At 39.7% G+C, this 23,439-nt stretch overlaps 1 protein-coding gene across 1 annotated transcript in view; it reads right to left on the reverse strand.

Moving 5' to 3' along the window:
* Positions 1-11,848, reverse strand: part of LOC137040526 (polyamine-modulated factor 1-binding protein 1) — a 319,746-nt gene extending 307,898 nt beyond the window's left edge. The window contains exon 1 of the mRNA XM_067416248.1: positions 11,655-11,848. The gene's annotated coding sequence lies outside the window, so the exon portion shown is untranslated. The remainder of the gene's footprint in view (positions 1-11,654) is intronic.
* Positions 11,849-23,439: the final 11,591 nt, after the last annotated feature.

Genomic DNA, 23,439 nt, shown 5'->3' on the forward strand with positions numbered 1-23,439 from the left:
CAAACTCATGACAAACATCACTGTTTGAATTTTGATAAAAATTCAACAGGAAATTGTGTTATGACAAAATCAGTTTATTTAGATCTCAGTCATGCCCCCATCTTTCTGCAAAATGCTTACTGTTTTACTGTTAAGTGTAAAAAAGGGAGTCTTTGATTCATCTTTTGAAAGCATGAAATAAATGAAAAGAAGGCAATATTATTTATTTTCTTTTACAGTTAAATTATTATTATTTATGTAATCAGGGAGTTTTTTTTTTTTTAAATGTCGCAAAAGCACTTTGTTCCTACATGAACTGACTACCTCTTTGCACTTCAATAAAAAAAGAAAAGAATTTGTGGTATTTGGCATATTTGTTTTTGCTGTAGTTTTTAGGGGGTTATTTTTCCTGTAAAGATATCGAGATATATATCGTATATCGAGATATAGCAAAATATATCGAGATATATTTTTTGCTCCATATCGCCCAGCCCTACTTTGGATTTTGGCTTGCTTAGTTGAGGATACAAAATATTGAACTATATCACTGATATGCCCACACTGACACTATATGAAAACTGAATGGAGCTGGATGACATCACTGTTTTCCCCAGAGCAATCAAATTCTGTTGCATAATTTTCCTGTTAAGTGTGAAGCTGCTTTGAAAGTCTGCATTGTAAAAACCATTATATAAATAAATGTGACTTGACTTGACATATGAAAGATTTTCTCAAGTTTACATAAGGCTAGGTGTCCTAGCAGAGCAACTATGGATGTGACTCATTAACAATGAACAGCTCTAATATTTGAAAACCAAAATTAATGAATTCCTAATTTTAAACATTACTGTTCCTCATAGTTTAAAACAAATGCATTTTCATACATAAAAAATAAAATAAATAAAAAATTGGTACAATATCTATTTGTAATAAGAAGAATAAATTGTGAGCGCTAGCATTCCATTCATGTCTACTCCTGAAGTACCAAAAAAAATTATAAATCAAGCCTGATCTGCCACCGATTTGATTTCGCCCCGCAACTCAATCTGGAACCCTGTACATTAATTTCTACTGCTTCTCTTACACTTTTTTGCGGGAACCAATCACAGACTGGCTTATCCACCTGGTGTGCTAAATGGGATTAACATGAAGACGAATGGAGAAGGGATGGGTCGGTGCCAGTTAATCACGCCTCTTGTGGTCTGATTGGTTGAAGGACTTTTCAATTGCTTACAGAGTCATTTGAATTATGTGCCTCTTCTGCAGTAGAAAATACAGAACAGACTCCCCAGACCAATGTTCAATCTTAAATTTAGTTTGGTCTGGTGATAGCCCGACAACGTTTCTCCATTATTTAGTAATTGCATTCAAATGGTATTTTACACAGTACGTTTTTGACAGAAGCAAATACTGAGAGCACAGGAAATGGAAAAAAAAAAAATTGGGGTGAAAATATCTCAATTAGTCATAGTCATTTAGGCAACTAATCATCTAGTTGATGTTGAAAAACTAAAATACACAATTTTTCGCAACCATGTTGCAGTAATAGCATTCATTTGATTATCATGGGATCATTTATACAAAATAAATATCCTTATGTATATTATAATAGTTGAAATTTATAATCACAACTACAATAGGGTCATTCAATGTCAAAGAAAATGTTAAAAAAAAAAATGTAAGATATCTTTAGTAGTTTTCAAACACTGAAATCTACCAGTTTACTCATGGAGCCGCATTAAGATTAAGACATATCTCTGAGACTGAATTGAGGGCCTTTCAAATGAAGAAACCAAAGGAAAAGTTTGTTAAGAATCAGAATCTGAAAAGGTATTAAGATATCTTGAATACTTCTTGAGTTACAGGCTTGCAATGCTTGATTAAATTTTTTTTTTAAAAAATTCCGGTGAAGTTTCCGAAATTTGGTTGATTTGACACAGAATGACCCAATATCGAGAGAAATACTCGACAATTAGGATGTCAAAATCCTGCACCTTTGCAATCATGCAAACATTGTCATTGAAAATATTCTCTGACACTTCCAAGAATTCAGCTAAAATCTACATTCTTAGAATAAAGTCTTGCTCAAACCTCCAGCGCTCAAGCATAAAGATGACATTTATTATTTCTTGAAGCTGGAAGACACTTTTGGGCCCTTTACTCTCTGAAATTTTCATCATCTTTCATCAAAGCTAGGTGCGCATTATCCTCTCCCACAATTCTCAGCACCAGCCCTGAACCTGTGACATGACACCACCCGCTTTCATCAGTCATCAGCGGCCAGAATCATCTAAAAAAAAAAAAAAACAGCTCCTCTTTAAATGCCGAGGAGGAACCCAATGAATTAGTAATACATTTACATGCGCTGAGAGCAAGTGCAGGTAAAGAAATGACTCTTCGTGTCGTGGCAAGTACTCTTTTCCTCTCTGACTGGCTTGCGCCTGTGAAAAAGGGCATCTGAAAGATATTTAATGCGAGGCCACTTAATGGAAAAGTAAGAAAATATAACCCAAAAAGCTTTTTGATGTAAAGAAACTAATTCTGTTAAAGATGACGATCAAACTGTCAGACTTTCATTATGGTACAATACCACAATACCTTTTAGAAGTCATGCACTGAGGTAATAAAGTTTCAAAGTACCTCAAAATTTAAGATTTCCTGCGGTTCATATCAGACTCAGTCTTAAGACATGAACATCACAAGCCATTTTACACTGTGACATTAAAAGTTATTTAGCCAATATAAACAATGTAAAGATTTGAATAGCCCTATTTAGCCAACAAAAGGGACCATGTTGGTAAACCATATAGAGATGTGGCCTGGTGAATAGTACGACCAATTATCGCTTGCCATCTTTAACGATATGCGTGTTGTCATCGAGAAGGCGGAACTAGCAACTGACTTCCGGAAATAAGAGCGTAAAGAAACAATGGTTGTACTGGTCATGAGTATGAGGTAACGCAGCTCTGTTTATCATATTAGATACATTTAAGTGTGTTTAAAATTATGGTATGACGTTACTTTGTGCGTTCACTCGGCACTGCTGTGACTTGTTCACTCGTTGAGGGTAACGCAGATAAGACACAATTGACAGGCGACTTCCTCAGACGCTATGCTGAAACGTCACGGTCTTAAGTTAAAATAGCAATTCTCACAATTTATAAATAGTTGGAAACATTTGGGATATTGTAAGAACTCAACTGAACAAAATATATAACACTGGCCTGGTGGTTTTTGGATATCTTACTGCAAAAATACTACATAGTTAGGGATGGGCGATATGGCCCAAAACAATTATCACAATATAATTTTCCATATCAGTCGATATTGATAAATATCACGATAAATGTAAAATCTTTATTTCTTTACAGTTTATAGGCATATTTTTGCTCCTAAATGAAAGATGTAGAAAACAGAGTTAACTTTGGTTTTAAACTATCCTTTATTGTCAAAACATGACAAACACTTCCCAAACAGGTGAACAATTTATTAAAACTAAGGTAGATTTATTTATTAAAATCTTTATTGTGGTCAGCATTTTTGTACTCTACACTGTATATCAATAATATCATTACTTAATCGTGTAAGTAGTAAAACACTAAATATGCAAACGGGCAAAAAAAAAAAAAAATGGTCCCCTGTGCATCTCTCTCTCTCACACACACACACACACACACACACACGCGCGCGCGCGCTACACACACACCTCACCAACAGTGGGCTGGCCGCGAGAGAAGGGAGAGAGCAAAGTTCAGTATTTGTGAATCTCCAGTAAGGGCTGTCTAGTCTATTTTATTTATTTTAAACACCAGATGACATTTTTTCTCTTTTGATACAGGCGATGCTGAGTCATTAATACATCACCAAAGACAAACAATTATGATAGCGATCGTGTACAAATCCGATGTTTTAGTGATTATAGTTTGGTAGCTTGTTGTAAGGTACCCACCGCAACTAACAAGGTAATAAGCCTGTGTGAATGAAGTTAATGTCGATTTACCGCTGTGTTGGGCTCAATGTTATATGGAAGAACTCAGAAGAAGCACGATCATTTAATAATTAAATCCCACGTGGTGAACGTGAACCTATGACAAGCAGTCCATGTAGCCTTCGCCGCTATTTTATGTCGGATGGGATCGCCAAAATATCTCCAAACCACTGAAGTTGAGCGAACTAACTTGTCAACGCTATCTGTGTCCTCCGAGCTGGTCTTCAACCTCGAAGTTTTCTTCACTATCACTCATTTTTCTCACTTCACTTCACTCTGATCCTCCAAGCCTGTCTGCAACTGACTGTAAATAGCAGTGCGTGCAGCACCCAAAAGCCCGGTCTGCAATGTGCATGCACAGAATTACGCATAACGCGTAAGCATTATATCGAGAATTCATCAAACGGTTGTAGGGATGCACCGAAATGAAATTCTTGGCCGAAGCCGAAGCCGAATAATAATGAAATGCTTGGCCAAAGGCCGAATACCGAACACGGTGTTTCGCATTTTTTCCATGTATTTGGCTATTTTTTTTACCATTACAATAATGAAATAGTAAAAATTTGCTTTTTACTATTTTGTGTTGCTTTTCAGAGAAATAAATCAAATAAAAATACAATTTCAAAATATTTATTTAACAACATTCTAGCAGATATTATACAAACTAAGCACAACGTAACTTAAAATAAATAATTAGTAAAATAAAAAATATATTTTTATTTGGCCATCTTTGAAGCCCCCCTTCTTGAATAGCCTATGTTAGGCCTATAACTGCTAGGGGTGTAAGAAAATATCGATAGACGTGAATATCGCGATATTATGTTTGCCGATACTGTATCGATTCTCAAAAACGCTGTACCGATATTTATATATTTACATCCAAAATTTGTGGCTTTGTGTTCGGTTTAAACCACAGACTGTATAACACCCAACCGCTAGATGGCAGTGCTATCTCAGAACGTATAACGGACGCGGAGCCGGAGAAGCGCAGAGTAAAAGTGCGTGCATCACTAGTTTACATTAGCAAATCCAGCTCTCAAGACGATAGAATTATTCCGCTCCTGCAGTATACAGAGCTGAAGTGTGGACTCATGTTGGCTTCATCTAAAAAGAAGCCACTAAGGAAATCGACAAGAATCATTTTGTTTGCAAAATAGGCCAAGTTATAATCTAATACTCGGGAAACACATTGAAACAGAGAGCTCGCTTACCATCCTGATGTCACCCGCGCTGCTGAGAAGCATTTCGATAGAATGTACTGCACGCTTTCCTCTCAGTAACAAAATAAACACATGCCAAAACTGACAGCGGTGGCAGGAGAACGAAAGATAATTGCGATGTGGATATGGATGCACCAGCTCTGCAGTTCAGTAACGTTACTTGAAATAGCACTTTATACAATAGACTGCTTTATAGAAAACAGCTTTAGGGTCCGATCACACAGAACACGTTTTTCAGGTTCGAAAACGCGAGGCGCACTGCACTCCCTTTTTTGGTCGCCGTTTTCTCATTCAAAAATGAGCAGTGCGCTTTAATGTTTCTAGGCAACCCCCGAATCACCTGTACTGTCAGTCAAATCAATGTAACGGTCAACACAACGGAACGTCCGCCGCTTCATTCATTCGATTGGACAACAGAAAATAAGCGCGATGATGTTGCACGCTTTTCCACTCAGAGTTGACTTTTTTTCAACTTCATGCGCTCGCAGCGCTCCTTCAAAAACGCGAGGTGCAGCAATCGGTTTAAACGCGAGGCGCCCAGGGCGCGTAAGCAGCGCGCATAACGCTCTCTGCCAAACGAAATCCATTTAAAAAAGGCCTCTCGCTGCAAAAACGCGTTCTGTGTGATCGGGGCTACTGTGTTAAATATAAAACAAACAGTCATTCAGTCATGGAATGGACTGCACTTTCTGTTGTTAAATAGCCACTGCTATACTGTGAACCTTTAAAACATTTACACAAAGAATCCTGCTGTAACTTTACATTTCCCTCAACTTAGATTGCACATTGCATATGATTAGTGATACAAATTATACTGTATTAATTAAATAAAATACTTTGTCTCGTGTTTTAGGCTTATGGTTGTGTTCTTTATTCTAGAGCTGCAACTAACGATTATTTTTTCTGTCGACTAATCTAACGATTATTTTTTCGATTAGTCGACTAATCAAACGATTTATTTTTTTACCCTTTGAATTTTTTCAAAATTCTGTGGCACCCCCTCGCATAAGTTAAGCTAGAGGTGTAACAGTACAGACTGCTCACAGTTCGCTTTGTATCACGGTTTTAGGTTCACGTTTCAGTACAGTTTGGTATTTGCTATGTTCAGGGGAAAAAGGACTACTGTCAAATGAAAATAAAGAAAATAAGAACAGATAACTTAAATAGAAGCAGCAGCACAAATAAATAATATTGAGCAAAGAAGAGAACAAAATAAACAATGCTTTTCAGGTAGGTCTAACATTAGTTTTTAGGTAGAGAAATGGAATGAAGTAATCAAAAGTAAAATAACCACACATTTAACTGTTTAAAATCAAAAAAATAATCCTTATTAAACTTACAAAAGCTATTCAGTCAGGAGCAGTGAGTGATGTCTTTATCTTTTGTTTGACATTAAACAGAAAGCAGTGAAGGCTACTGCCCCTTTAAGACCCACGGATAGTCGTCGTATTTTCTGTATAAAGTTCACTTAAGGCATAGAGTAGGCTATGACAGTTTGACATACTTTTTGTGAGTTTGTCCGTTTAAGCACAGGATTTGAAAGATAACTCATTATTTGCGCGCTTTGGGACGAGTGCAGAGACAGATCTTCTCATTCGAGTCTCCTTGCTACACGGGGGTGATGACTGTGAAAATGACTGCTCATATTCGGACGTACAGCAGCACTCGCATGCGTTTTATAAAGTTTACAAAGAGAGACCGTTTTGCCCACGTTTTTCTTTTATTATCGCTCTTGTTGTAGTGTATACCTGAGGAGTCAGCGCGTGTATCCATCGACAGAAACATACATACAGCATTATTTCCAAGTTACAACCCATATTAAAGATGCGTCATCAGATGCGAGATGAACCGAAGTGTAAGTGCGTCCCCGCAACTTTTGCTCGGGATCCCGGTTGGGAAACACTGGTCTGTATTGATTGACACCGCGCTGGTTTGTTTAGAATTATATGAGCGCCGTGACCGCGTGATGAAGGCGTGTCGCAACTCTGTTATTCAACTGCTCTGGTTTTAAAGGGATCCCCTGGTGTTGAGACTTGTATGGCTTAATATAGCATAAATGATGTCTCTTACTGAATTATGTAGTAGAAAACCCATGAAAGATCTACGTTATTTAAAAAATCGATTTTATATTTGGACCATGGGCGGCGCCATTTTGTTTGCGTTCTAGGTTGATGACGTAGAATGGTTGAACTCCTCAATCAGCTGGCGTTACCCGTAGCTATTTTTACCACAACGCAACTCGAAAATTGTTTCAGAGTTAAACAAAACCAATGAATTGCTTTGTAATTGTACTTAAAACACACTCAAACATACATGTGCACACAAACTCACCTACACAAGTCACAAACAGATCGGCGGCCGGGCACACACACCTGACAGACTGCGTTGTCTCAATCGAGATGTTGGGCTGCTCAGTCTCCACGACAGGGGCTGAATCCGAAATCGACCCCCTATACCCTGAAATAGGGCATTATTTGAAGGGACGGCCATTTGTAGTGTTGTCCGACATCATAGTGGACATGTTCGAGTGCAGTCATTCAGTCTCACGTTGCACCGCAGTGTACAGCCCTAATACACAGCCCTAATAACTGCCTGCTGAAAGAATGTAACTCTGTATGTCTACAACAACAAATGTGCATTGAATAGTGCAAAAAATGTGGATGAACCCACAACAAATAAATAACTGTCCTAGACATAAGCCTACTTAGCCTACTTCTTCAGGAAAAGTGGCAGGTTCTTCTTTATGAAAAGTAGCTTCTCTGCTTTCTCACATAAAAGTCGGTTCCTCTTCTCATTGATGACATGAGATGCAGCACTAAACAGTGCTTCCACACTGCTGACATGTTTGCTGCATAAAGCGCGCTTCTCACTCTACGTGGGTTACTATTTGATCGCGTCATTAAAAACGTCATTGTTCGGCAAAAATTATTCGGCCTTTTTACTTATTCCGAATACCGAAAATGCTTTTTTTGGCTATTTTCGGCCAAATAATTTCGGTTGCCAAACATTCGGTGCATCCCTAAATGGTTGTTATCGTTTTATCGAGGAAAATTATATTGTGATAATTATTGTTATCGTTTTATCGCCCAGCCCTATACATAGTGCACCTTTAATGCTAATTCAAGGAATTACGAGGAAACATCATACGGCAGCAGTTTTGTTGCCATATCTTCACGAACCTTCCCAGCAAGCAACAGCCGTCATTTCACCATCTAGGTTAACTGTAGACCTGATATAGTCCGGCTATGAGTAACCCACTTCTAGCCAAAATAACTCTGAATGACCTTTTTTGCCAAAATAACTTACAAAATGTATGATCCATCATGTAAGCAAAGCCAACAGTGGTTACAAGGTGGTTAGTTAAAAAAAATTGACATATGTTCATCATGCCTTGTTTTAGCCTAGATGTCAGGGCTGTGTTTGGATGGCTATTAAATGCAAAATTGCGTGCTTGGTTTCCTCCATTGCGTAATTCCACCAGCACCAATACCATCATCTCTTTCGTTTTGCCATGTTTGAAATCTGTGTATGGAAGAGCTACCGTGCTCTTATTGGTCAACTTCACAGTTTTGATGGAACCCATCATGGAAGACCGGAAAAAATGTAAAGTTACACTGTGTAACTTTTTTAGTTTATTCTTAGCTAAAAACACTTAGTTCTTTCAAAAATATATGTGCTCATTAATGTATATTTACTTCTTTCAAGTAATAAAGTATTCTCGTAAGTTTATAATATGCCATTGAAAATACATACGGGTGAGGGGTTCGAATGCTAGTCGCCATGTTGCCCCTCCATCTTGAAAGTACATTAGCCAAAGAGGACATACCCGTAAATTCAAGCTTCAGGTTTCGCGTTTTAACACTCGATGGCACCGTGTCTTATGTGAAGAGGGGGATTGCCATGTTAATCTTGGACTAAATCGGCCACCGTAGGAGTTAAAACGAAATCAGAATTGAGAGGAACAGAAACTAATGTTCACTGGATGGTCATACACCTTTTCACCGCTGGGGGAAGATATCACACAGTGTAGCTTTAAACATTCTAGACTTTCTGTAGTGACATCGCGAAGCGTTACAGACATGGCATCGGTTGTCATTCACACTATGACACACTATACGAGATGAAACGATCGATTCTTGCATCCTGACACCACTTGCCATTTACGAATCACCACAACACCCTACCTCAAGTGGATTGTGCCAAAATCGGGCTGATATTGCATAGTCTGAAGACTCTGAACTCGGCATAATGTTCCCATCTTTGAGCCCCTTGAATCACACTTTGTCAGTCATTAAAACTGAGTACTTAACAACCGCAATTTCAAAGGGGCTATTTTCGCAAATCTCGCCTTAACAGTTGTGGTACATAAAATACACCAAGAGCAGATAGTCTCCTTCAAAAGTACATGCATTACAGAATATCATTCCTCTGGTCTGGATTATCCATTGTCTCCTTAATGGGGCTGGTCATCTGCGCACAGACAAATTCAACATGAAGGTCAGAAGTACAAAGCTCTGTGGCACACAAACTAAAAATTCCCTCGAGCAGCAGTAAAGAAAAGAAAGTGAACCACAGCCTCAGCTGACAGCTAAAGCTCCTCAGATCTCCAATAGGCCCCCTCATTGTCCTAAAAGCCAGCCACCCCCGCAATAAACGGTTTTAATAACATATCACAATCCCCAAGCGTACTTTGCCTTTGTTTTCCACATGTAACCAGTTCTAATTAGGCAATGTGCTGCAAAACTTACCGAGGTCTGGCTGCCTCTGATCACAATAGCTAGTTGTATCTACCACAGCTGTAATTAATGAGAAAACCAGGCGACTCTTTCATGTAAAAAGGACGATTTAAGGAAAAAAGTACATCTTAGAGAGAATATATGGCTTAAATTCTGCCGGATAGACCTTGGAGTTTTCATCATCTGTGACAAAAAAGCCTGATCTCTGTCTGTGCTGATGCAACCTGGTTTGTATTAGTAAAGAAATGCACCAAAAACCAAAATCATTGCAGAGAAAACAAACGGCATGGAGAACATCTACACCAGATGAACCATGACTGATCATCAAAATACAGTGTAACATTCATATCTCTGTGCCATCAGACAGGATGTGCTTCATTTATATGGGACAGCAGGAGGGGGGGGGGGGGATAAAGCGTGTAACATAATGGCCTCAGTGTGTCATATTTAGCATAAATAAATAAATAAACCTTCTTGTCAGATTTACCAAAAATAAACAAATACATTCATTTTAAATTTATAAATAAATAAATATTGGTAATATATTGGGTACATTTATGGCTATTAAATATAAAAGACACTAGATATAAATATTTTTTAATATTTTTTAAAAATACAATTTTAATGAACACCCTTTGTTTTACATTCACCACCTCATATGTTTATTCTGTAAAATTTTACAATAAGGTTCTCTACGTTAAACTTTGTTTTTGTAATACTCTTTTTTTTTCAAATCGCTGGTGTTAGGTCAGTTTATTTACTAACTACTCAAAAAATAGGCTTTTTTATGATTTACGCATTTCAATTAGTAAAATTGCAACAAATTGAATTGAAAAATCCTTACATTTTATGAATTAAGATTTTTAAATGAGCAAAAAAATTGATCTTAATAAAATATTTTGTATAAATCTTAATGGAACATTTATGTGATTCGTATTCATCACATTCAAGTTTTATAAAAAAAATATTGAACTAAATTTTATGATATTTTACTATTAATTGAAACGTATAAATCTTCTAAATCTAAAAACGCTTTATTTTTTGAGTGTATGCATGTTAACTGTTATCTATTAAGCAGCTTTATTGTAAAGTGTTTTCTATTTTCTATCTGCATCATGTTCATTCATGGACTGTAAATTTAAGGTAGACGCCTTCCGGCAAACCAACATGAGTAAGAGGGAAATTCATTCAATATTAGATATCAATAACATTTAACTGCTTAATAAGTTAATGAGAAGCCTGTAAATCTGACACCAATTGCATTAACAAACTCCAACAATCTGATTAGCAGTAATTCAGTATTATAGGAGAAAATCTACAGCTAATGGAAACATCCCGGCAGTCTCAGATATGTAATGAAATAAACTCTCTGTGAGCTATGCTTCATTTGCAGCTCTTGTTGAATGTAATAATTGCAATTACACCACACATTGAATAAACAAGCAATTAACACTGCTTCCTTAAAAACTTTACAAATTATTCTGATTGTACTTAGAGGAAAACATGTTTTTAAGATTTTTATATGCGTTATAAATGGTTCTCAAAAAACTTTGGCCTAGAAACAAACGTGTGTCTAATAAACACAAACACTAGAATATTAGACAGACTTTGATTATGCCTATTAATAAGAAAGTCTGCAACATATTTCTAACCAAAGCCATCGTATTTTTCCACGTCTAAGTGGTTATGAGACGGAATAAACAAATGATTTCATAAAGTGAATTAATCTACCTGTAGTACCTGTTGCAGTTACACGGGCAGTGCTTCGTGTCACCCGTGTCTCGTGATTTGATGACTGTTTCACGCGGATTTCATCTTCTTTATGCTGTAGACATTTGACTTCCCAGTATATTCAGTTATAACAGTTAATGTAAAGACAAATCTCTGCGCTGTTACTTGTTCATCATTTCTAAACACCCGCTCCGCCGCCCCTCTCTCCCGCCTCGCCCGCCGGTACACATCCTGCTCACAGATTGACAAACAGCGCAGCGAGCCAATGATCATTCAGAACTCGCCTGTCACTGATTTCACTACCAATCGCAGTTAGAGCCGCGGCTAGGGGGGCGGAACTCTGCCAGAGAAAGGTGCGTCTCCATGGGAACATGCCAAACATGACGCGTACGGCAGATAAAAATGTCCTTTGAAGATCTTCATCTCCTGAGAGCTGCGCGAGGCAGAAATGTTTTGGTAACCTCCTGTAGCCACATTACATACATGAGAGTTTTATTTCAATCACAATATAACCCATAGTTTAGGCCTACTGTAGCACATGGAGATAATGTACTCATATGTATTCAAATGACTGTATGTTCCGTTTAATACAAAGTCAAGCGAATACAATTGGCCTAGTATGATTGCTGTAATTAGATTTAGGCTTAATAATGTTAACTTATTAATATCAGTAGTAAAAACAACCAATCTGCCCTTATTAAACATTACTAAAATAGACATGGTCCTTTAAGAAAAGCTAAGTGGTTTTATCTTCAAAATCTTAAGTGTTAAAAGTGACTCAAAATGACCAAGAACAAAAACCAAGACTGTGGGGTTGCCCATAAGGTCTTTTTAATTAAAGGTAGAGTAGGCAAATTAGAAGAGGCTTGCAATCATGTGGTGAAGATGACACACAAAATTCAGATGGAGGGCAGGACGTGAAAAACAGAATGGACGAGATGTGTGGACTCAAAGTCCGTAATGTGCCGCTAAGAATTAAGGCCAAAAAGTTCATGCAGGCTTTCATGTGTCTTGAGCCCTATTCGGATGATATTTGTTTCTCATGTGGACGTCTGTAAAAATAAATTTGCTTGCCACCTCAGACAGTGATAAAACTTGTGCATTCGGATGGCTATTTATTTCTGGAAGAGTGAGTTTTGTGATCCTGCGCATCTGGGAACGCTCCTCACATGGTCAGTCGAATGATTGTCTGCTGTAAAAATTTAAAAAAATGTCATAATGCGTGGAATAATAAGAATGAAATCATTTTTAATTTAATAAGGAAATGATTAATTAGGCCTATTTAAATCTCCTGTTTAAAAAAAAGATGTCATTTTAAAAATGTGGAATTGAGCAGAAATAAGTTAATACAATGCTGCAAATTTAACCTATATACCGTTTATTACTGCCGTAATAAAGCCTCATTTCAAATGTTTACGTGTTGTTGTTTTTTCTCTTTTGAGCGGTGATGAAAGCTTGTTCTTGTACTTTCCAGCATTTCAGTAATACAAAAATTGCATTTTTCAAGCTTAAATGCCCAATAGCTTCTCTGGGGGGGAAATGGCATTTGGGGGGTAAATTGTGTGTTATTTTGGCAAGGTTGCCTGATAAAATTAGCATTTGTCTATATATCACATAATTGAGCTTGCTTCAACCCGTGGAAATGGAAAACAACCAGCGGAAAAAAACACAGATTTGGCAACACAGTGCAGTTGAGTTCTGTTGACATTTGACAACTAACATTATCCGTTGCTTCGTTGCTCTGATTGTTTGTAGGTCTATCCAATCGATGTCTTCTGGCTCGGTTGTGACACGCCCCATAATTACAGCCCAATGTAGATTTCAGACCCATTAGACTCATATTCTGACTAGAATTGAGTATGATCATGTCAGGCTAGCATCCCACCACAAATAGACGCTGAAGCTGCGGCTAAAATCGGTCACTTGTTTACATATTTATTATCTTCTACACGACATACAAGTGAATGGCATATAGTGCACTATACAGTTGCACTATTCAGACAGTGTAAATATGCTTTTGATTAGGGTGAATTAAGTCTGTTTTCACGTCAGTGTCAAAAGAACCACCACAATGCGCACACAGTCTGCTCCGGTTTAGAGACACAATAGCACAGAGCGAATCATATGTGTGAGTCTGCAAAGACCACAAAACGTATCAGACCCATTTGAATTCTGCACAGAATGCTGTACTTTAAAATAGATTTGGAAGAGAAAATGTTCTGGCCGAGCTGTGATATGAACTAAACACTATTGGCTATTTTAAAAAGAGGGAAAAGCTGACTTCTTGTTTCAGTGGAAATTACATCAACACATTGAATAATGCTGCGCGTTTCAAGGCACTTCAGTGGGCCTTAAAAGACCACAGTTGTGAATTTGCAACAGCAAAGGCTTTTGTTAGAGGTTCACTGAGAAAAGTACACTGTGAATGTGATGTATAACGCTGGCTTTTCTCTATTGTCAGTTATAGGTTAGAGCTGAAGGTGAAATGAAGTCATCAGTTTAATCAGAAGATTACGTGCAAACAAAAGCATTCCTTAGGCTCTGTGAGATTTATCTGGGCAATGAAAGTACATGGCCACCGAAGCCTGTGACTCATGAGCACACTAAGACTTGGCAATGTCTTTGTTACAAACTGAGATTATTAAAAAGATGTCCCGCAGCAACTCATTATACCATCAGCTCAGGCCATTTTTCTCCTAACCCCTTAATTAAATTTGAATCTTATGAAAAATAAAGAAAAATCAACAGCTATCTAACTGCTGGCTAGTCTGACATTGTGCCAGCAGGCAGGTGCCTTGTCCCTGCCGTTCAACTGTCCCTGCATGCTTACAGCTCATTCTCATGCCCATCGCCCCCCTTAACCATCCAAATCTCTTAAGTCTGTCTGTCCGTCCTCCAGTTTTTCCTCCAGTCCACTCAGTTGTGCGTGGCTTATTTATTTCTACATAGATAGATCTGGGAATAAATGATTTAATGGAACAGTGCATTACTTCAAACCGACTACACCCATTCTTTAAAGTCTTTCAGGGCTGTTTTATTGATTTAAAAATTCCTCAGCTTAGTGCGCGAATCTGTCCCATTAACTCTGAATGCTGGTTAGCCGCATACCAATAGTTAATGTTCTCTTTTACAGTCAAGACAATGCAATTTTCTATGACATTGTGGTGACAGAATAGCAGTAAAAAAATGTCCATTTCTTGAGTGCTTTCACTCTCTTTGTGTTATATCTAATTCCACATACATGAAAGGACACGAAAGTGATTGACTGGTGAATAGCTTAGACAGACACCAAAAACACAATTATATTGTGTGTAAAACCGTGTCTGTCGTCACTAATTATCGGCTTTGTGAATGTCACTGTTTAGAGAAACAGCTCATCCACCAGGAACTGAGAAGTTAAGCAGGATTTTTTTTCAGAGTGAATCTTTTTTATTATTATTATTAATTCATGTCCCACGACAAAAACACATTTTCTCAGCCCTCGTTTTGTAAAATGTTCCGCAAAGCCTGTCATTTGTCTCATTGAAAGATTGCTGTAACTTATGAGGTCAAGGTTCTGTCTAAATCACACTCCCCCTTTTTTTTTCTTCAGTTCCTTTGAATTGTGCTTAAAGAAAAAAATATGAATGGAAAAAAGTTAGATATTTCTTTACTTATCCTTTCTTTTAAAACATTTAAGAAAGAAAACGGCCTGGTAGTTTCCTGAAATGGATTAGCGCCTAGGCTCAAGAGGAATTTTCACAGTCCTGTTCTCTCACCATTGTGCTCTTAAACAAGGCACTTCGCCCTAGGTTGGCCCTGTAAGACTGTCAGTTAGTCCACTGTAAGTGGCTCTGCCTGAAAAGCATCTTCTAAATGGAAAGCGAATAAGTACAATAAAAGCAACCGCTGCCTAAAATCATTTGAAAGCATAAATGAATTTAGCTTAGAAAAGCGTTATTGCAGAAGCACATTGAATAGTCTCATGTCTGAAAAGCTGATGTACTGTATTCAGAAGCTTTACTACGTACAGTATGTGTTGACAACAGGGAGATCATGAACATTAAAAGAAATGCACACACTCAGCCTTGTGACATGTTCATATACACTGCTGTGCAAAAGTTATCTACACATTTTGTCAAAATCGAGGTTTGCAGGTCTCTTAGACAATGATCTGTTCTTTGAATGAGGATACTGAGTGCTAACTTTTATGTCAAATCAATCAAAAGTAAATCATAAAAGATTGTTTTTTTATAGTTACTGCGTTTTGCATTTTAGGGCAGTATAGTGTCTCAATTATGTATGTGACTCATCTTTATTAATATTATCGCAGTCACTCCGGCCGTGCAAAACCTCTATTGTTGGAACATCAACGTTACATTTTCACACCACCAAACATGGTGCAGACCAAAGTAAACTGACTGTGATTGGTTGCTTTACACATCTGTCAGAAGGCCTCTGGCCAGTCCTTGGCCAATTAAAGCTGCTATGGAGTCCAGACCAAAATGGTCCATAAGCAATAAGTGAGACTGGACTTGCTGACAACTCAGAATCAGTTATTTTTTTGTTTTTGTTTCGAGAGACAATAATTATGCACTTTGATCTTAAAATGTGCAGGCCATTTACATTCACAAACAGCTATTGCACATTGCATGAAATGTAATATTTAAAAAAGCATAAAAGAGGCGCTTTAACTAATGTAGTTATGTAATGTCTCGGTTACGTATGTAACCCTCGTTCCCTGAAGGAAGGAACGGAGACGCCGGGAGGAGCAACCGTGGAAAAATATGTGGGATCCCCGCAGGGTTGCTCACATGGCCCAAGCCAAATACCGGTTCTCAAGGATTCAGTGGCAAGAGGCCTGATGCCGGACGCTCCGCCATGCCCGGCACCGAGGGCGGTGGAGAAGGCACAGAGTTTAATCTCTGAAGAATGTAAGCGCCGAGGCGCAGCAAGCCGACAGGAGCCGGGCCTCTCAGTGCTTCTACCCGTTTGAGGAGAGAACACAGGAGGAGACCGGCTCCACACGTAGGCTATAGAACCTAGCCAACATGTTGTGTCGCCCAGCCCACAGCTCTACAGATGTCTGACAGCGAGGCACCACGTGTCAGCGCCCAGGAGGATGCAACACTTGTAGTAGAGTGTGTTCGCACTCTGAGCGGACAGGGCACACCTTGTGTTTAGTAAGTCAAGGTGATGGCATCCACTATCCAGTGGGCCATCCTCTGCTTGGAGACAGCCTTTCCCTTCTGCTGGCCTCCGTGACAGACAAAGAGCTGATTTGAGGTTGTGAAGCTTTGAGTTCTGTCCACGTATGTCCACAGAGTGGACGGGACAGAGCAAAAGCTAAGGCTGGGTCTGCCTCCTCCAGGGGCAGAGCTTGCAGGTTCACCACCTGTTCACCACCTCAGGGGCGCTGTCCGCTCGACCAAATCCAACTCCATACCGAGAGAATAGATCCTCTGCACGGGGGCGAGTTTGCTCTTTTCTCAGTTGACCCGAAGACCCAACTGGCTGAGGTGTCTGAGCACCAGGTCCCTGTGTCCGCACAACTGTTCCCGGGACTGTGCTAGTATGAGCCAGTCGTCGAGATAGTTGAGAATGCGAACACCCTGTTCTCTCGTGGGCACAAGGGGCCCCTCCACGACTTACATAAAGACACGGGGGGACAGGGCCAACCCGAAGGGCAGGACTTTGTACTGATATGCTCGCCCCTCGAACACAAAGCACTGGAATGGCCTGTGTCGGGGGAGAATCGAGAAATGAAAGTACGTGTCATTCAGGTCAATTGCTGCAAACCAATCTTGGGGACGGACGCACTCAAAAATGCATTTCTGCGTGAGCATCTTGAACGGTAACCTGTGAAGGCTCCGATCCAGAACTCGCAGGTCCAAGACTGGCCAAAACCCACTGGTTTTCTTGGGAACAATGAAGAGGGGCTGTAGAAGCCTGTCTTCATATCGGCTGGAGGGACCGGCTCTATCGCGTCCTTTGCCAGTAGGATTGCAACCTCCGCACACAGAACATGGGCGTCTGCAGCTTTCACTGAGGTGAAGCAAACTCCTGTGAACCTGGGGGGACGCTGGGCGAACTAAATCGCATTGCCGAGCCGGATGGTCCGAATGAACCAATGGGACGGACTGGGAGCTCTAGCTAGGCTCGCAGAGACCGAACAAGTGGGATCATCAGGACCACCGGCATACCCACCGTGGGGCAGCGAGGTGGAATACAGGTACCGGCCTGGGGCGGCTGTCTCGTGGAGGCGGCCCGCAGTGGGGTTTGAATGTGCTGTTCAACACATACCTGATTCCACCTGATGCAACACATACCTGTGCAACACATACCTGATTCCAGGGCAGAGGGTCCACGAGGAGGCTGTGGTGTGTCCCTGCGCCATCCGCTGCTGCCTGCTGGTGAAGGAGGAGGAGGATAATAATAAAAATAATAATAATAATAGATTTTATTTATAATGCACTTTTCATTCCGAAGAATCTCAAAGTGCAACAAGGGGGGGGGGGGAATAACAACAAAAAATGAATAACAAGTAAAAATATAGAATACTACAAACAATCAACCAACACAGAAAACAGAACAGAAACAGCTGATGGTGAACAGAAACAGAGCTGATGGTGGACAGAAAACAGCTGATGGTGGAAGTCTCTGTTAGCTCCGCAGCACACTGTGGTCCACTCCATGTTTCAGATTTCTCCCAGCGGCAGTGTCCCGATGACATCGCCGAGGCACGACAGCTGAAGACCAGATGATGGGTCTTCTTCATGATGATTCAAACGTTGGGGATCGCTGCAGCACCATGCAGGAGGCAGAACATTCCTCCGGGCACTTTCTGAGGATGAGTGTGGTCCAGCGTTTGACCGGCCACAACTCTCCAAGCCCCCTGAGGACCCAGAGATAGTGGAACTGCTCTTATTTTAATTTGAGAATTTGGATACCACTGGTTGTGACCAGTGGCAGAACAGAATTTAGCCTCAAACATTCTCCACCCGGCCCTCCTCCGGGGAAAAGCAGCCCCGCCCATCTCCAGGTCACCTGTCTCAGAGGTGATGTTTCTCCGACCGCTTAAACAGCAGTAGAGACAGGTGGCGTCATCTCCCTGCAGCAAACAGTAGAGCAGACTGTGCCGAGGATTTATTTTTTATTTTTTTGCAGGGGCGACGCCCTTGGCGACAAGCAGACTGAGGGGCGGCCCGCTACCGACTGCTAAGAACTGCTGGGCTCAGTTCTCAACAGTGTCGCCGAAATGGTCATCTTGTGAGATGGGAGCATACTTTAGGGAGCGTACTTTAACGACCACTCACATCTCAGCAAGGCAAGCCAAGGGGCGTTTCTGGACCACAGAGGTGGACATCGTCTGGCCGAGGGCCTGCACCGTGACCTGATTACGGTTAGTCAACATGTGCAGTAAACCTCTCCTGTTGGCCACCAGGGAGGGCGCTACAATGGGAAATAGGCCAGGGGACAGCGCACAGAGCGGCAAGCGAGCGCTGGGTTGCCATGACAACGCGCGCTGCAGCCAAGCGGCAACCTCCCGCGATCTCTCTTGAAGCCAATACGGAAGTAATGTAAACTGCAATTCCTCAACTGGCCACTAGGGACAGGCTCCAGAAGGGAGCAGAATCTCATTGAGCCCCATGTTAAAATTCTCAACTTTAAAGCAGAAAAAAACATGTTTACAGCCTGGTACAAATTGTGGTTTTGGCTTATAAGGCTAATTTTGATCTTCATGACAACTCTGAGGGGGGTGAATTTTTTTATAACTCATTCGTTTACGTTATATAAAGCCTTAAGTTTCTGCATAATTAAGGGCGTGGTTACAAGTGGATAGCCATTTATCCGCCGTCTGTAGTTATTGCGTCACCTCAGCTCCGCGCACATCCCGCCTTTTTGCCCATTTTCTGTTATCCGGGACTGACACGCGATGACTCGCTCACAAGATGGCAACGCCCAGCTCGGCCATACTTTAAGCTTCAGAACGGCTTATCGGAATCCTATGGGTGACGTCACGGACACTACGTCCATATTTTTTTACAGTCTATGGCTGCAGCTTAGCCGCTCAACGGCACACGACATGCAGAGAAGCGAGAGGACCGTCCGGGTTTCCCAGGGAATGTGTATTGACAAAGGACACTATATTGACAAAGAGCACCGTCCTTTGGAAGAGACATTAAACCGAGGTCCAAAGAGGAAAGTTATTTGATAATGAGTAGGGGTGTAACCCCGGCATCATGGCCAAATTTGCCCATTGGCCCCTGTTCATCATGGCCTCCTAATCATCCCCCTCTCCTGATTGGCTTCATCAATCTGTCTCCTCTTCACCAATCAGCTGGTGTGTGGTGGCCATTCTGATGCAATATGGCTGCTGTCGCATCATGCAGGTAGTGCTGCACATTGGTGGTGGTTGAGGAGATCCCCTCCTTCGGGCTTAGAGTGCCCAGAAAAGAGCTATATAAATGCAAGAAATTATTATTAATTATTAAGTAAAATTATCGAATGAAACCTTATTGTACATTGTGACCAATATAAGACTTTCAACATTTTATCAGACAATTTATTTTGGTGCTCATAAAAATGTATTATGCAATGTCATCTCCCTAAATATCCATCTCAAAAAATAAATAATTATTAAAATGACATTTTATATTTCGAACTGTATGGGGTGGACCATTGGTCTGCTATGTTCTCAGATACGGTCTCCTATGATTAGTATTTATGATAACAAGACGACTTTATAGGAAAAACTGAAATAACATAATTTGACAGAACTGTGTGGATGGAAATTGGGAGGCAGCGACTCTTGACAGGTGCTTCTCTGATCTGAGAGAAGTCAGATGAAAATAAGCAGAGAGGGAGACAGAAGGAGGTGGGGGAAAGTGAATTATCAATCTGCTTTACATTTGAAGGTGATTAGAATTCTTCATTTCTTTTGTGTGGACCTGGGCAGAAAGAGGAGAAATGCTGTGGGGTGATGGGTTAATTGAAGAATAATACCCTTCAGAATGATGGATTTTGGTGACTTGAGATGTCAGAATCCATTATGGGGAATTCTCTCGTTTTAATTTTCCCTCTCCAATCACCCCCAACCCTCACTTTATTAATAATGCTCTGCATTACATGTCCGGCCACCCTACGTTTACGTCTACCTCCCTATGTTTGGAGGGAAAATATACTTGATTAATATTCTGATGCGTAAGTACAACATTTTCAGCAGAACAGGGACTGAACAGCTTTAACTAACCCACAAATCCAGCACAAAGACATTAATTTAGCTTCTGGTTATATTATGATTAGTCTGCTCTTATCTCTCCAGTCTGCAGTTTGAATTTTCTGTCGAGACAAATGTTGTACCGAAGGACACTTGTTCTCTGACCCCAGTGGAATCTCTTTGGTGCTGAGCGGGTGAGAGAGACTGTGGTCAGCAGGAGGGATTTTTGCGGTTGTGGGCGTGACACATGCCACGACGGGTTGTAATACAACACAATCAGATGAGGTGACTTATGAGGAGTGTGTCTTTGTCAGAGTCTCACCTGTTTTCATTTCTCATCCTCTGCAGAATGTCGAGTACTCGGTTATGCTGGCGGGTGGCAACACTTGTGTCTATAGATTCCACAAATAAAGAGACGCTCATTTGACCGCTTGAAAGGGTCAAATCCTGAACAAGTTTATTTTTATTGCTGTTATTTCACTCGTGTCAGTGGTGCTGATGAACACAACACTGTATTACATTCAAGTAATATTTCACCTAAAAAACTAATATTGATCCAATCCTTTATTATTATTGTTATTATTTATTTAGTATAAAGTTATAAAGCTGAAAAAAATATATCACATGTAGTGACAGTATTATATTGACATTCTAGCCATTTACTGCCTACACTGTAAAAAAAAAAAAAAATCAGGTCTCCAACTGAAAGAATTCTAGTGACTGATCCCATCTAAATTTTTCAGTTGGCCAAATTTAATTTCTGTGAATTCAATTGCATCAATTTACAAATTCAATTTGGCCAACTGAAAAGTTTAGATGTGATTAGTGACTAGAAAATTTATATTGGAAACATGATGTTTTTTACAGTGTACAAATCTGAATTATATATTAATATGTTGTTGGATGCAAAATCAATGCACTCACCTATGGTGTTTCAAAATGGTGGCCCACTGGGTAGAATGGTAGAAATGCAATGGCCCACTGAAGTGGCTTAAAACATGCAGCATTATTCAATGTGTTGAGGTAATTTGGACTGAAACATGAAACTAGTACGGGACATATCGGGCAGCTCCTCCAATTTTTTTTTAATAGCCAATAGCACTTAGTTTATATGACAGCTCGACCAGATCTCTAACTGTTTCTCTTCCAAATCGCTTAAAAATATAGCATTCTGTGCTGTAATCAAATGGGTCTGATAAGTTTTGTGATCTGTGCCGACTCGCACATATGATCGGCTCTGTGCTATCGCATCTCTGGACCAGAGCAGACTGTTCATGTGCTGTGGCAGTTCAGTCGTTCCCTCTCCCCTACATAGAGCATTATGAGCCATTCACCATATAGAAAATAGTGACTAATTTTAGTCACAGCATCAGCGTCTATATTTGGGGGCAGGATGCCTGATGAGAAGTTGAAGTGCAGATCAACTCCATATTGGTCAAAGTGAGAGACTGTATGTTTTATATGCTTATCTTCTACATGCGATTTTCACTCCGAAACTGCTGCCTTCTGTAGCTCTTTAACGTTAGCTGTGCTTCAAGCTGTGGGGATGATTCGCTGCGGATCTGTCACACTAAGCCTTGCTAATAGCAAGAAGAATTTTCAACAAAAATTATATCAGAAAAAAGTTAACAGAGCAAATATTATCTGCCGCAGTTGTTCGAATTTTATTTTGTCACAGGCTCTGACTTCCTTCTTCGATACTCAGCAGGTTTAAAATTGCACACAATACTAACTCACTAGTTCAATATACGAACTGCACTAATTATAGCTTCGAGCCACTTTTTGGTTTTCAGTATGTGCATGATGCAAACGCTCACGAATAACAAGGTATTTTCCCATGAAATCAGACCCAAGACCTCCAAATATTATTCTGATGATTCTCTAATGAGAATTTAGAAACAGATGATGTACTAGCTCATTTATACAATTTTGTTCATTTTCCATATGCACCTCATCTTTGAAAAAGCAAAAGTAAAAAGAGAAATATTTACATAATTTGACATGAGTTTATTTGGTATTAATATACTGAAAGTAACAAATCAAAACAATTCTGCATTCAGTTTTTTAAAGGAAAGAAAGTTAGTGTGTTCCTTAAAATGTGCATGATTTCAAAAGTTTGTACTCATTCCAGGGTTTCTTCTTGGGAGGCAATATTATATGAAAAGCTGCTTTGGAACAATATGTCAAGCACACACAAATGAATTCACATGCAAATGCATTTAAATCCAAAATGTGTTTCTCATCTAACTTTAGAAATAATACTTTTAATAAGAAATCCTTTGGTAGCATGTTGTTTTATACAGTCACTTTTTTATTATTTTTCTCAAACCGTATAAAAGAGGCTTTATATATCCAAATACATGGCAGTCTTTATATTTTAGGAAGTATGTGCTTTGCAGGGGATCATCATATTTTGGGTTCCTTGACATTAAAATGGTTGGAAACCCTTACATTTACCATCTGTGACTTTTTTTTTTTTTTTTTTTTTTTTTACAATTGATTACCCAAACAAGTAACATTCTATCTGTAGCTGTAATTCATCATTTCTGCACCACTAGCATGACAAAATGGAAATGCAGAAATTAT

This window comes from Pseudorasbora parva, chromosome 1, assembly GCF_024679245.1.
Source record: "Pseudorasbora parva isolate DD20220531a chromosome 1, ASM2467924v1, whole genome shotgun sequence".
In the NCBI taxonomy this organism is placed as follows: domain Eukaryota; kingdom Metazoa; phylum Chordata; class Actinopteri; order Cypriniformes; family Gobionidae; genus Pseudorasbora; species Pseudorasbora parva.